Raw genomic sequence first — 12,598 nt, forward strand, 5'->3', positions numbered from 1 at the left:
GCTGGTACTCAGAAGGATCCGAGCTTACGTGGTCGAAAGTTCAAGCACGTAGACGCCAAAAAATAAGAACGTGGTCTAGAATGCAAAGGGATAAGAGAAGGGCGGACACTCAAGTGAGAAATATGAGAGACCGAAGGTCTCTATTTATACTAATCACGTGGAGGAAGTAGGGTTTTCGGAGAAACTTTGGAAGTGAATCTCGAAAAGATATGAAAAGATACGAAAAATACGCAGAAAAGGACTTGGGAAGAGGCGCAACAAGCATTGCGTCTCTTGGAAGAGGTGCAGCACCTGCTGCGTCCTTTCCCAAGTGCTTTCCCCCTGCGGAAGAAAGATTTCCGTGTTTAGTTTATGGAATAACGGAATAATTTGGTTTTCCTTAATATTTTGTGTGAATATTACAGGAAATTGTTTACCAAAAATTAAAAGATTTATAAAATATGGAATAGAAATATCCGGAAGGTTCCGGGTGTAATTCCAGAGCAGTTATATGTTACCACCCGTGCTTGTAGAATGACGTCTTTAGTTGAATCCTTCTTGCGGTCTCCTGAAACGATGAACAAACTGAGGGCTCGGCTTTGGACCGAGCGAACTCACTCCGACGCTCAAGTTAGTAACTTAGAGAGGTAAGTTGTTGTTACTTGGCAAAGTACGTATTGTAGAGAGATAAGGAAGATATTACCAGATGAATAGTGATTCTTAGGTTAAATTCTGGATCCCTTCCTCAATGAGAGTTGAGGAGTATTTATAGACTTTCACCTTTTGTCACGTAGTGGCAAAGTGGCCAAGTGGCAGAGCAGGTGGAAAGTCTGTTCTACCCTCGGCCGAGGGACCCATGGCAGGCCGGCGGGCCCTGTTGACTCGCCGCCGAGGGCTCTTGGATATGAGTTCGCGGATATGTGCCTCGGTCGGGCCGCCGCCGTGGCCGAGGCACAAGAGACAGCCGACAGTGCGTCGGTTTAAATTTAGGGTCCAAGTTGTTGACTTGTTGTGGATATCTTTGACCTTGCTCAATATGTTGACTCGGTCGGTGCGAGAATATGCCCCATCAATTTGCCCCAGCGTAGTCTATGCCGTGGTATGGGCTCCGATGTGTGTTGAGCGTATATTCTGCGCAAGTAAAAATTTTTCTCGCCCGCTTCTTCTACCTCGGCTTGGTTCTGCTTAGGCCGTACCCTATCCCCCCTCCACATGGATGTGTAATGGACATCCGATGTGGAAAAGAGAGAGACGTTGGCCGAGACCAGGGTTGAGAGTGGACCGTTTGGCAAGTAGATACCAAGGAGCGTGTTGAAGAAGATACGTCGATTGGCATTCTGTCAAGGAGCGTGTCCCAACCGCCGCTGTAAACATGTTAGCGTATCGGTCGTTGTGGCCCCGCTGCTTCCCGGCCTTGGCCGAGGGAATCGGGGTTACGGCGCGACGTCGTCGTATCTATAGACCATTATTGATTGCGTCCTCGTTCACGCTCGGTCTTAATTTGCCGAGGTGTCAGATTTGCGTCTCAACGGTACTTATACATTCTTAAGCTCGGTCTTAATTAGCCGAGGGCAAGTCGTGGTTCCCTCGTCACTCTCGGTCTTAGTTAGCCGAGGTGATCGAGTTTACGTTCTGACTGCCGTTGTAAATATCTAGGCATATCGGCTCGTTCCCCCGTCGCCCTCGGTTTTAATTAGCCGAGGTGATCGAGGTTTTGGCTTGATTGCATTTACGGCTCGTTCCCCGTCACTCCCGGCTTCGGCCGAGGTGATCGAGGTTTTGGCTCGATTGCATCTTTCGGCTCGTTCCCCGTCACTCCCGGCTTTGGCCGAGGTGATCGAGGTTTTGCTCGATTGCATTTACTGGCTCGTTCCCCGTCACTCCCTGCTTTAGCCGAGGTGATCGAGGTTTTGGCTCGATTGCATTTACCGGCTCGTTCCCCGTCACTCCCGGCTTCGGCCGAGGTGATCGAGGTTTTGGCTCGATTGCATCTTCCGCTCGTTCCCCGTCACTCCGGTTTTGGCCGAGGTGATCGAGGTTTTGGCTCGATTGCATCTTTCGGCTCGTTCCCCCGTCACTCCCGGCTTTGGCCGAGGTGATCGAGGTTTTGGCTCGATTGCATCTTTCGGCTCATTCCCCCATCACTCCCGGCTTTGGCCGAGGTGATCGAGGTTTTGGCTCGATTGCATCTTTCGGCTCGTTCCCCCGTCACTCCCGGCTTTAGCCGAGGTGATCGAGGTTTTGGCTCGATTGCATCTTTCGGCTCGTTCCCCCGTCACTCCCGGCTTTGGCCGAGGTGATCGAGGTTTTGGCTCGATTGCATCTTTCGGCTCGTTCCCTCGTCACTCCCGGCTTTGGCCGAGGTGATCGAGGTTTTGGCTCGATTGCATCTTTTGGCTCGTTCCCCCGTCACTCCCGGCTTTAGCCGAGGTGATCGAGGTTTTGGCTCGATTGCATTTACCGGCTCGTTCCCCCGTCACTCCCGGCTTTGACCGAGGTGATCGAGGTTTTGGCTCGATTGCATTTTTCGGCTCGTTCCCCCGTCACTCCCGGCTTTGGCCGAGGTGATCGAGGTTTTGGCTCGATTGCATCTTTCGGCTCGTTCCCCCGTCACTCCCGGCTTTGGCCGAGGTGATCGAGGTTTTGGCTCGATTGCATCTTTCGGCTCGTTCCCCCGTCACTCCCGGCTTTGGCCGAGGTGATCGAGGTTTTGGCTCGATTGCATCTTTCGGCTCGTTCCCCCGTCACTCCCGGCTTTAGCCGAGGTGATCGAGGTTTTGGCTCGATTGCATTTACCGGCTCGTTCCCCCGTCACTCCCGGCTTTGGCCGAGGTGATCGAGGTTTTGGCTCGATTGCATTTACTTTGGTCCTGGGCCTCCAGCTACATACACTTGCTGAGGCTCCCCTTCCGGATCAGTTCTTCAATAGCATTCTACAGATGCCGGCAGTTATCAGTTAAGTGACCGGTGTGGCCGTGGTACTCGCAGTACTGGCTCGTGTCACCGTCTCCCTTCGGCTTGGGAGGCCTTTCCCATTTCTGGCCCTCGCCCTTGCTCAGGGCGAAGACCTCGGCGGCAGATACAACCAGGGGGGTGTGATCACGGTACCGCCTTTGGTGGTATGTTCCCGAACTCCCCGGCGCCCGCCGAGCTCGCTTTCTGGCAGATTTATCAGACCGTGACCTATTATTGTCACGGCGTCTTTCATCCGGGTTGTCCTCCCGGTGGCTCTTCTTCTCTGAGTGCCCAGCCTCGCTGTGGCCGACCCAGGTCTTGTGATAGTCCTCTACCTTGATGGCTTGATCGGCCATCTTCCTGGCGGCGTCTAAGCCCGTGCCTCCGGACTTGATGAGCTCGTTTTTAAGTCTCCCCTTGGGAGGCCTTTCATCGCGCAAAGGCCGCCACTCGGGATTAATCTCTCGAATCTGCTGAACCTTGGCATCGAACCTCTTCACATAGCTTCGTAGAGACTCGCCCCCTCCTGCTTGATAGTTAGGAGGTCCGATGTCTCCACGGCCCTCCTCTTATTGCAAGAGTACTTTGGGCTAGGAAGGCGTCCCTTAGGTCGGCGTAACAAAGATACCGAGCCGTCGGGCAGCCCTTTGTACCAACTCTGAGCCATCCCATGCAAGGTCGTTGGGAAGACTCGGCACCAGACTTCATCGGGTTGTTCCCACACCGACATGTACGACTCAAAGGCCTCGGCATGGTCGGTGGGGTCGCTATCCCCTTTGTATGTGAACGCCGGCAACTTTAATTTGGTTGGCACGGCGGTGTCAAGGACATAGGCGCTGAGGGGCTGTCTGACCACGTGTCGAATGACACGCGGCGATCGGCTTCGCATTCCTAGTCCGGCTCCTCTCCTCGTCTCGGGTGGGGCTTCTCCTCCGACTATGGTAAGTCAGGCTTCTCCTCCGACTCGACGAGTCGGACTTCTTTCACTCCTCTGAGGCAGGCCTCGTCGGTGCCGCGGCGACGCTGTCCTCCCGCGGGTGCGGGAAGGACTTAGGTCCACCACCGGCACGCTGGGCTCCTCCGGTGTCTTGACGGGGCCAGCTTCTTCCAGTGCTCCATTCAAGTCTCTTGGAGTCACGTTCTGGGCCCTGGTCTCCTGGACGGGTTCCGCCGCTCTTGTCGGTGTGACAGTGTGAGCCGACGTACTACTAATGAGGTCCAGGAGTAGCTTCAGTTTCGCTACATCAACCACATGTCCCATGATGGTGACCTGGTTGGCGGGCAGCGGCGTATCTGGTATTATTGGCATCCCGTACTCCGGCTGAATTACCCGGCCGGTGGAGGGCTGCGCAACTCCAGAGTTGTGGACGGTATCATCTTGGCAGAACTCGGTTTCGTCGATTCTGAATACCTCTTCTTTGTTTTGACATCTTCTTAGCTTTTGGAGTGGGTTTTTGTTTTGTTTTTTTTTTTGTTTGGGAATGAATGTGACTAGCTTCTAGTATCTTTTCCCCACAGACGGCGCCAATTGTTCCGGGCTCGATTCCAGAGCAGTTATATGTTACCACCCGTGCTTGTAGAATGACGTCTTTAGTTGAATCCTCCTTGCGGTCTCCTGAAACGATGAACAAACTGAGGGCTCGGCTTTGGACCGAGCGAACTCACTCCGACGCTCAAGTCAGTAACTTAGAGAGGTAAGTTGTTGTTACTTGGCAAAGTACGTATTGTAGAGAGATAAGGAAGATATTACCAGATGAATAGTGATTCTTAGGTTAAATTCTGGATCCCTTCCTCAATGAGAGTTGAGGAGTATTTATAGACTTTCACCTTTTGTCACATAGTGGCAAAGTGGCCAAGTGGCAGAGCAGGTGGAAAGTCTGTTCTACCCTCGGCCGAGGGACTCATGGCAGGCCGGCGGGCCCTGTTGACTCGCCGCCGAGGGCTCTTGGATATGAGTTCGCGGATATGTGCCTCTACCGGCCGGGCTGCCGTGGCCGAGGCACAAGAGACAGGCCGACAGGCTGCGTCGGTTAGGCTGTCCAAGTTGTTGACTTGCTGTGGATATCTTTGACCTTGCTCAATATGTTGACTCGGTCAGCGGGTGCAGAATATGCCCCATCACGGAACATTCCAGAACATTCCGACCCGGCATTTTAATGGTTGTCAGAAAATGAAGACGGTTTTAGGCCCGGACTCCAAATGTACTCTAATTACTGTCAAAACGACCGTATCGGCACGTAGATGACATTTAAGAGGTAGACATAAATGTTTGAGCGATCACTTGACGATAAACTTACGAACTGTCACAAATCGTTCCGCATACCAAACATGCGGCCCAATCATCACCGGGTGGTTTGCGGGAGGTGCAGAAATGAGGTATCTACACTTTTGGTAAAATATATCCCATAAATCTTATTTTAAGGAATAAGGAAGTAGAGATCCACCGCAATTCCCTAAAAGAAACGCGGAAATCTTTCTTCCGCAGGAGGAAACCATTGGGGAAATGACGTAGCAGATGTTGTGCCTCTTCGAAGGATCGCAGCAGCTGTTGCGCCTCTTCCGCAGCTCGTTTATGCCTGTTTTTAGATTTTTCCGTGATTTCTTTCCAAAGTTTGAGTCATTCTATAACTCTTCATATTTTTTAGTATAAATATGGACCTTCGTTCCACATATTTTTCACGCGAGTGTCCGCCCTTCTCTTCTCCCTTTGCATTCTAAGACCGTGCTCTAAGCTTTCGACGCCTACGTGCTTGATCAATCGACCACGTAAGCTCAGATCATTCTGAGTTTCAGTCACGTTGCATGACCGACCAATTTGACCACTACACATCAGTCAATTTAATCTAAATCCTCTAACGAGGGCACTTTCTACATACATTGGAGTCGAGCAATCACTAAACGTTAACTTAGATAATCTCTTTCGTCAAACATGTAAGTCTGAGGGTGTAAATCCCATATTTTTTTTATTGTATTTTATTTTTGTACTAGTTATTGTAAGATTTACGTTAAAAGTATGTTTAAAACCGACTTCTAAAACCCTATTATCAAACCGTTTTTACGGATTAGCAGTAACCAGACGTCGAGAAGAAACGCAGCAACAGTTGCGCCTCTTCGAAGAGTCGTAGCATCTGATGCGCCTCTTCCAGAGGCTGCCGCTGTTTCTGCTCTTCTTCTTCTTCCTCGGTTTTTCTGTTGTTTCATTCCTTTTATTTTTACTTTCCTATTTTCTCTCTTTTCTCCGTACATAAATAAATTTTAATACATTCTTTTTAATAATCACGTTATCTTATGACTTAGATCCCTTATAATCAATATTTGCGGGTTTTCGTCATTAAATCAAACCCGGATTTTAGAGACTCGATTCGTTCATATCAAGATTCTGAAATTCGTCCTCTGTACATGTTTTCATTGCTTATTTGCAATTTACTACGTCCTTTCAAGCTTCGTTTTCGTCTTCGTATATAAACCTAATTAGTTTTAACTCGTTTTAATTCGTTTTTAACCCGTTTTGATCCGTTTTAATTCGTGTTTATCGCTTTTAGTTCTGTCCCTGAATTTTCGTTCTTGCTTTGACTTCATCCTTTAATTACGTAATTAACTGACTATTAGCCGTAATATCACCCTTAATCTGTCCATATTTTCCAACCTTATTTGTTTTTCCTTTATTTTCCTCAAATCGCCCGTCTTAAGTATATATTTTTGACGTAAATCAATTAAATCATTATAATTCATTGTAATTTTAATTATCGCTATTTATTTCTCGTATTTAATTATGGATGATGTATTTATTTGTCTTTCACACGTAATCAATTCTAAACCCTAATTCGACATTAATAAGTGCTAATTATTTGTTCACCGACTTAGTTAATTTTCACATGCTAGGATTAAAACGTTGGAAGTTGCATTGCATGCATATAATCGACAACATATCGAATACGAACGATTTCCCTAATCATTAGTAGAGGCCTCTATCGAGGCGGGCAGGATTAGGTGTTCAGTAAAAAGACTTCCTAATACGTACCCTCACCCCTTACTCCAGATCTCTGTGAACATCCGTGTTCATTGACATCCACGAGAGTCATTCTAGACATAGAATGCTAAGGGCAACGAGTTCTTAGTGCTCATGTCATTACTTTGTGTCTTGACATGACACGAGGTATTCGAACGGTTCCAATTTCCCATAAAAATTGGTGGCGACTCCACAAATGCACGCTTATTCAAGCGCTTCCGCACGCGCCACGGGTGGCCCATGTCCACAATATTGTATAGATGTTTAATTTTAAAATTGATCTTCATATTTATGGCTCTCAAATGTAACAAAGTCAATGTTAAAAATATTCTATACACTGAGTGTAACCGTAACCTTTTCGAGCCAAACATGTTGAGACGTACTTTTTCATATACGAGTTTTACTCTTTAACATACGCCTTTTACAATTTTACCCTTGTCAATTTTTTCCATTCCTTCGCCCAATTAATTTGTTTTCTCTCTTCGCCACCTACAACAAATCCGTTCAACACCTCCAGTCGGTCAAGTCGCCGACCAACATTGCTCCAATCAACCTCGATCCGGCGGACCTCATTTCGGGCAAAAATAAATCTATTTCTATGATTTAATTTTATATTTTTATACCATATTAATTTTACAATTGGGTCTAATTATAGTTAGGGTTTAATAAATGTGGGTTAATTGGGAACAGTTAGTCAACAAGGGTGGAGGAAAATTACCCGGATCGAATATAAGATACTTGATACTCCGTAGTATGTTTGGCTTAATCTCCATAAAAGTGAGAACTTTTCAAGATTTATGTTTGTTCACGAAAATTTCAATTGCCAACATAACAGTGATAGCATTTATGAAGTTGAACTCTGACTAACGTTTGAAAAAGTAGAGTTAGTTTTTCAGAACTATTATCATGGGAGGGGATGCGGACGGTGGGAAACGATGTAGGTTGGGCGGTGCATTTTTTAATGTGAATTATAAAAAGGGTATTAAGATGGAATGTTAATGATAAAATATATATAAAAGAGTAAAATTCGTATGTAAAAAAGTAATTCCAACATAATATACATAAAACGAGCATCTAAGTTGAATAAATAAGACAAGTTACAAAATCAGTAAGGCAAACATTGGTTCAAAACCAAAATAGGAGTTACTAGTTTTTTTGCCCGTGCGTTGCACGGATATTAAAATAATGTGTGATAAATTTCACAATAAAATGGAATATAGACATATAGTACATCGTTCATGTCTAAGATTTTATGTATGCCGCATGACCAACAAATAATTCCCGTTAACATAATATTGACATAAGAATGAAAAAGTGTTTGATTAATAAAATACTTCTTTTTAGGAAAATAAAACCAATATGAAGTTTATATATATGATACTTGGAATGATAGTTTTTAGAATTTGTTCATTAATGTCTATTTGTTTTTCAATTTGTCAAGGAAAACAATAATATCTACTCTGCATAATCAACTCAATGATGCAACAAATCCCCTTCTTTCGAATAACAACCATAATTTATTCATTGTTGGATCAAATTGTAATTATATAAAAACATTTAGAAGTAGTTAGAATGTTATATCTCCCGGTCAAACTATAGAAGTACGTTTGAATGTGAACCAAATTCCGACGCAATACTACATGGCTAGGGCTGCTTATCACGACCCTCTCTCTCTCTCTCTCTATAGCAATAGTCTTGGTCCCCATCTTCTCATTTGAAACAAAATCTTTCACGCAGACCCCTATTTTTCTTCCCTATTTACACACATGATCTCAAACAATCTCATCCCTTGAAAGATCGATCCTTGTCTCCAAAACTTATCTCAAATTTATCCAACCAAGTGAAAAACTAAACCCTTACTTCTAGAAAAATCCACCATCCAATGGAAACTAACCATTGCTCTCGGCAATGTTGTTTTTTTTAGGAAAATAAAACCAATATGAAGTTTATATATATGATACTTGGGACTGAGAGTTTTTAGATTTTGTTCATTAATACATGTTTGTTTTTTATTTGGTCAAGGAAAACAATAATATCTACTTTGCATAATCAACTCAATGATGCAACAAATCTCCTTCTTTAGAAAGCAACCATAATTTAATCATTATTGGGTCAAATGGTAGTTACGTATAAACATTTACAGGTAGTTAAATGTTATATCTCCCGGTCAAACTATAGACGTACCTTTGAATGTGAACCAAATTCTAACGCAATACTATATGGCTGAGCCTGCTTATGACCCTCCCCTTATAACAATAGTCTTGCCCCCCATCTTCTCATTTGAAACAAAATCCTTCATGCAGGCCCCTATTTTTCTTCTTTGTTCACACACATGATCTAATACAATCTCATCCCTTGAAAGATCGATCCTTGTCTTCGAAACTTCTCTCAAATTTATCCAACCAAGTGAAAAACTGAACCCCTACTTCTAGAAAAATTTACAACCCAATGGAAACTAACCCTTGCTCTCGACAATGTTGTTAGAATTAAGATTTTAATTTAATTTGTGGATTGATGGGGGTCAAGATTATGTTTATCAGTATGATCTTTTGAGGTTTCTTGTTATTATTCATGTTACCTATATGTTTTAATACAAGCGATATTTTGCTAATAAATAACCTTATTTATTATCACTGTCCTCATTAAACTCATCACCATCCACAAATGCACCATCCCTCCACCCCACTAATTTACCAGCAAAATAAAACATCAGCCACTGTGATTAGTTCTTACTACTTGAAATAACCTCCAATCTACTACCACTATCACTACCTTTCTGCCATGTTTTACATCTAAGAAGTCATAAATCACATTCACCTCCATGAAACACCAATCTTTACTCCAGATGATATGGATCCTCGTCTCCCTTATCGAAGAGAATTTATTTCTCCTTCAACAAAGAAAAGTTAAAGAAGCAATCTTCCCTCTTATCTGTCTCCCTTTCCCTTCCTAGTCTTTTTCTCGTCCCCTCCCCTACCTTCATTCCAGATACTCAAACAAAGTGTTTGGGTACTATGTTTGTAAACTGAATAAGTTTGAATATTATATATATATATATATATATATATATATATATATATATATATATATATATATATACACGAACTTTGATATTTATTTCATTTTGCATAAATAAATCTTACTACCCCCATCTCATTTTTATTGTCTTTTTTTCTTCAAATTTTATTATCTCATAATTATTATCCCCTTATAGATCTAGTAAGGAAAAACTTTAGTCAACCAACTCGTCGCAATCAACCTCATTCCCACTCGAAACAACCTTTAGTCCACTACTTAATCCCTTCGATTCACACATAAAACAGTCTAAAATGCAAAGCTTTCATCTCTCTCTTGAAAAGTCCATCTAACTAACAGAAAACTAACCGCTACTTTCTGAACTTCATCATTTTTACATCCCGTAAAGATTAAGTTGAACATGACAAAAAAATGCAAAAAATAAGGTTTTGTTTGATAACGACAGATTGAACATTTTTTTTAGCATTTTTAGAGTTTTTACACTATTTAAATAACAAATGTACTATTTTGAGTGTTGATCATCGGCATATTAAAATAGTAGATTGTGGTGTAATTTCATGTTTTACATTATGACCTTTAATTAGTATATTATAAGAAAATAAAAATTGAGTTTTTTTTTTTATCTTTGAGGAAATTAAAGATCAAACTTTATATTTATCATATTTGTAATTAATATTCTTCACTTAAAATATATAAATTTAAGCAAGTTCAAATAAGTTAGCTAAAAGTTATAAATCACAAATTGTACGAAGCAGTATAATCATTTTTTTTATTAATATGAAATAAATGTCATAAACTTCATGAGAATATCAATGCGGTAGAGAACTATAGATGAGTTGGCAAGTACGTGACCCCCTTTTAGGTTTAAATTTTTTCATTTATTTTTATATTTTTGCCTAAAGGTGGTTAAAGCATCTTATTATGCATGACGAATATGTCTCGCCCTTCCCCAATTCGTATCTCTCCCTAAATTATAGTGTTGATGTACTCAATTTACACACACAAAAAAAAATATAACATCAACAATAATTAGTTTGCTCCATATAATTGAATAGTACCGTTTTTTATGCATGTGAATTTGTCAGAAGAAAAGCTTGAGAGAGACGATCTTCACTATGTTAGGGAAAGACTACTCTTACCCTTTTATGTGTTTTTCACGACTTTTTTTTAATGTTGATCGTTGCTTGAATTGAATCTTAACCTTATACATATTTCTATAATAAGTGTATCTAATTTACCTTCAAGCCTCATTCAAATCTATTTTATTACTCGTGGTACCATTTTTACTTTAAATTGTAAAACAATCGCACAATAAAGTTTTTCAAAACATTTACTCATTTGTCATAATATGATATTTCGATTCGCAAATTAGCAGCAACTTTCTTTATCTTTTAATACTTCTTGAAAAATAGATATCAAACCTTGTACTTATCAATAATTTGTTAATATCTTATTTATATTTCGATTAATATATACTTTTATATAATGACAAATGAATGTAAATAACATATAATAAATTATCAATAGAAGTTGAAGTGTATTTTGAGGAAAATAACTTTAAAATTAGTAGGAGAAATACATATGACATTGGAAAAATAAACTTCGTATTATGTATAATTAAATATGACATTAGCAATAACAAAAGACGTAGGGACATATTTCAGCGTTCATTTTACTCTTTAAATGAGTAAATTCCATGTAGTACGTATTATGCACACACATTTGTCACAACCCAGTTCGGCCTAGGGCCTTTTAGCCTCATAATACCTCATTTTTTTTAATCGGAAGTTGTTATAAAATTGGATATTATAAATATATCAAAAGTTTTTTTTCCTTCTAATTTAATAAAAAGTGAACAAATACTAATGAATAATTTTAATATTAATAAATTATAGATAATTATTTTATTTTCTGTTTCTAATAATAAAATTATAAAATAATTAATTAATTCTCATTTCTAATAGGAAAATAATACTCCTAATTATAATAGAAAATTTTAAATAATTATTATCTCCTAATTCTAATAGTAAATTAGGAAAAAAAATCCTTAATAAATTGTTAATTTATTTCCTATTTCTAATAGAAAAATTGTAAATAATTAATTATCTCCCAATTCTAATGCTAATAGTATAATTAGGAAAACCTATTTCTAATAGGAAAATTGTAAATAGTTAATTATCTCCTAATTTTAATGCTAATAGTATAATTAGAAAAAAAAAAGCCTCCTTTAGTTATATACTAGATTTAATGCCCGTGCGATGCACGGGCCACTTTGTAAAATCATTAGTACTCCCTCATATCCAATGTACAGTTCGTTATTTTCTATTCAGATTATTCGGAGAGTAAGTTTCCTGAGAGACAATGTCTCACTACACTAATGAGAGACAACCAATAAATAAATTATACAAAGTAACTAAAAAAAAAAGAAAAAAGATAAATAAAAATAATAACTATCTTTTATGAGAGAGGTCTCTCATTAATATTAATGAGAGACTGTCTTTCTTAAGAATTTGTGTTAGTCGAATTTTCTTCTTCCTTAATTGGTAGATTTGTGTGGTAACTTAAAGTGCAAGTTTGACATTTTAGAAAAAAACAAAAAAAACCTAGGTTAGTTTATCC

This window comes from Silene latifolia, chromosome 10, assembly GCF_048544455.1.
Source record: "Silene latifolia isolate original U9 population chromosome 10, ASM4854445v1, whole genome shotgun sequence".
In the NCBI taxonomy this organism is placed as follows: Eukaryota; Viridiplantae; Streptophyta; class Magnoliopsida; order Caryophyllales; family Caryophyllaceae; genus Silene; species Silene latifolia.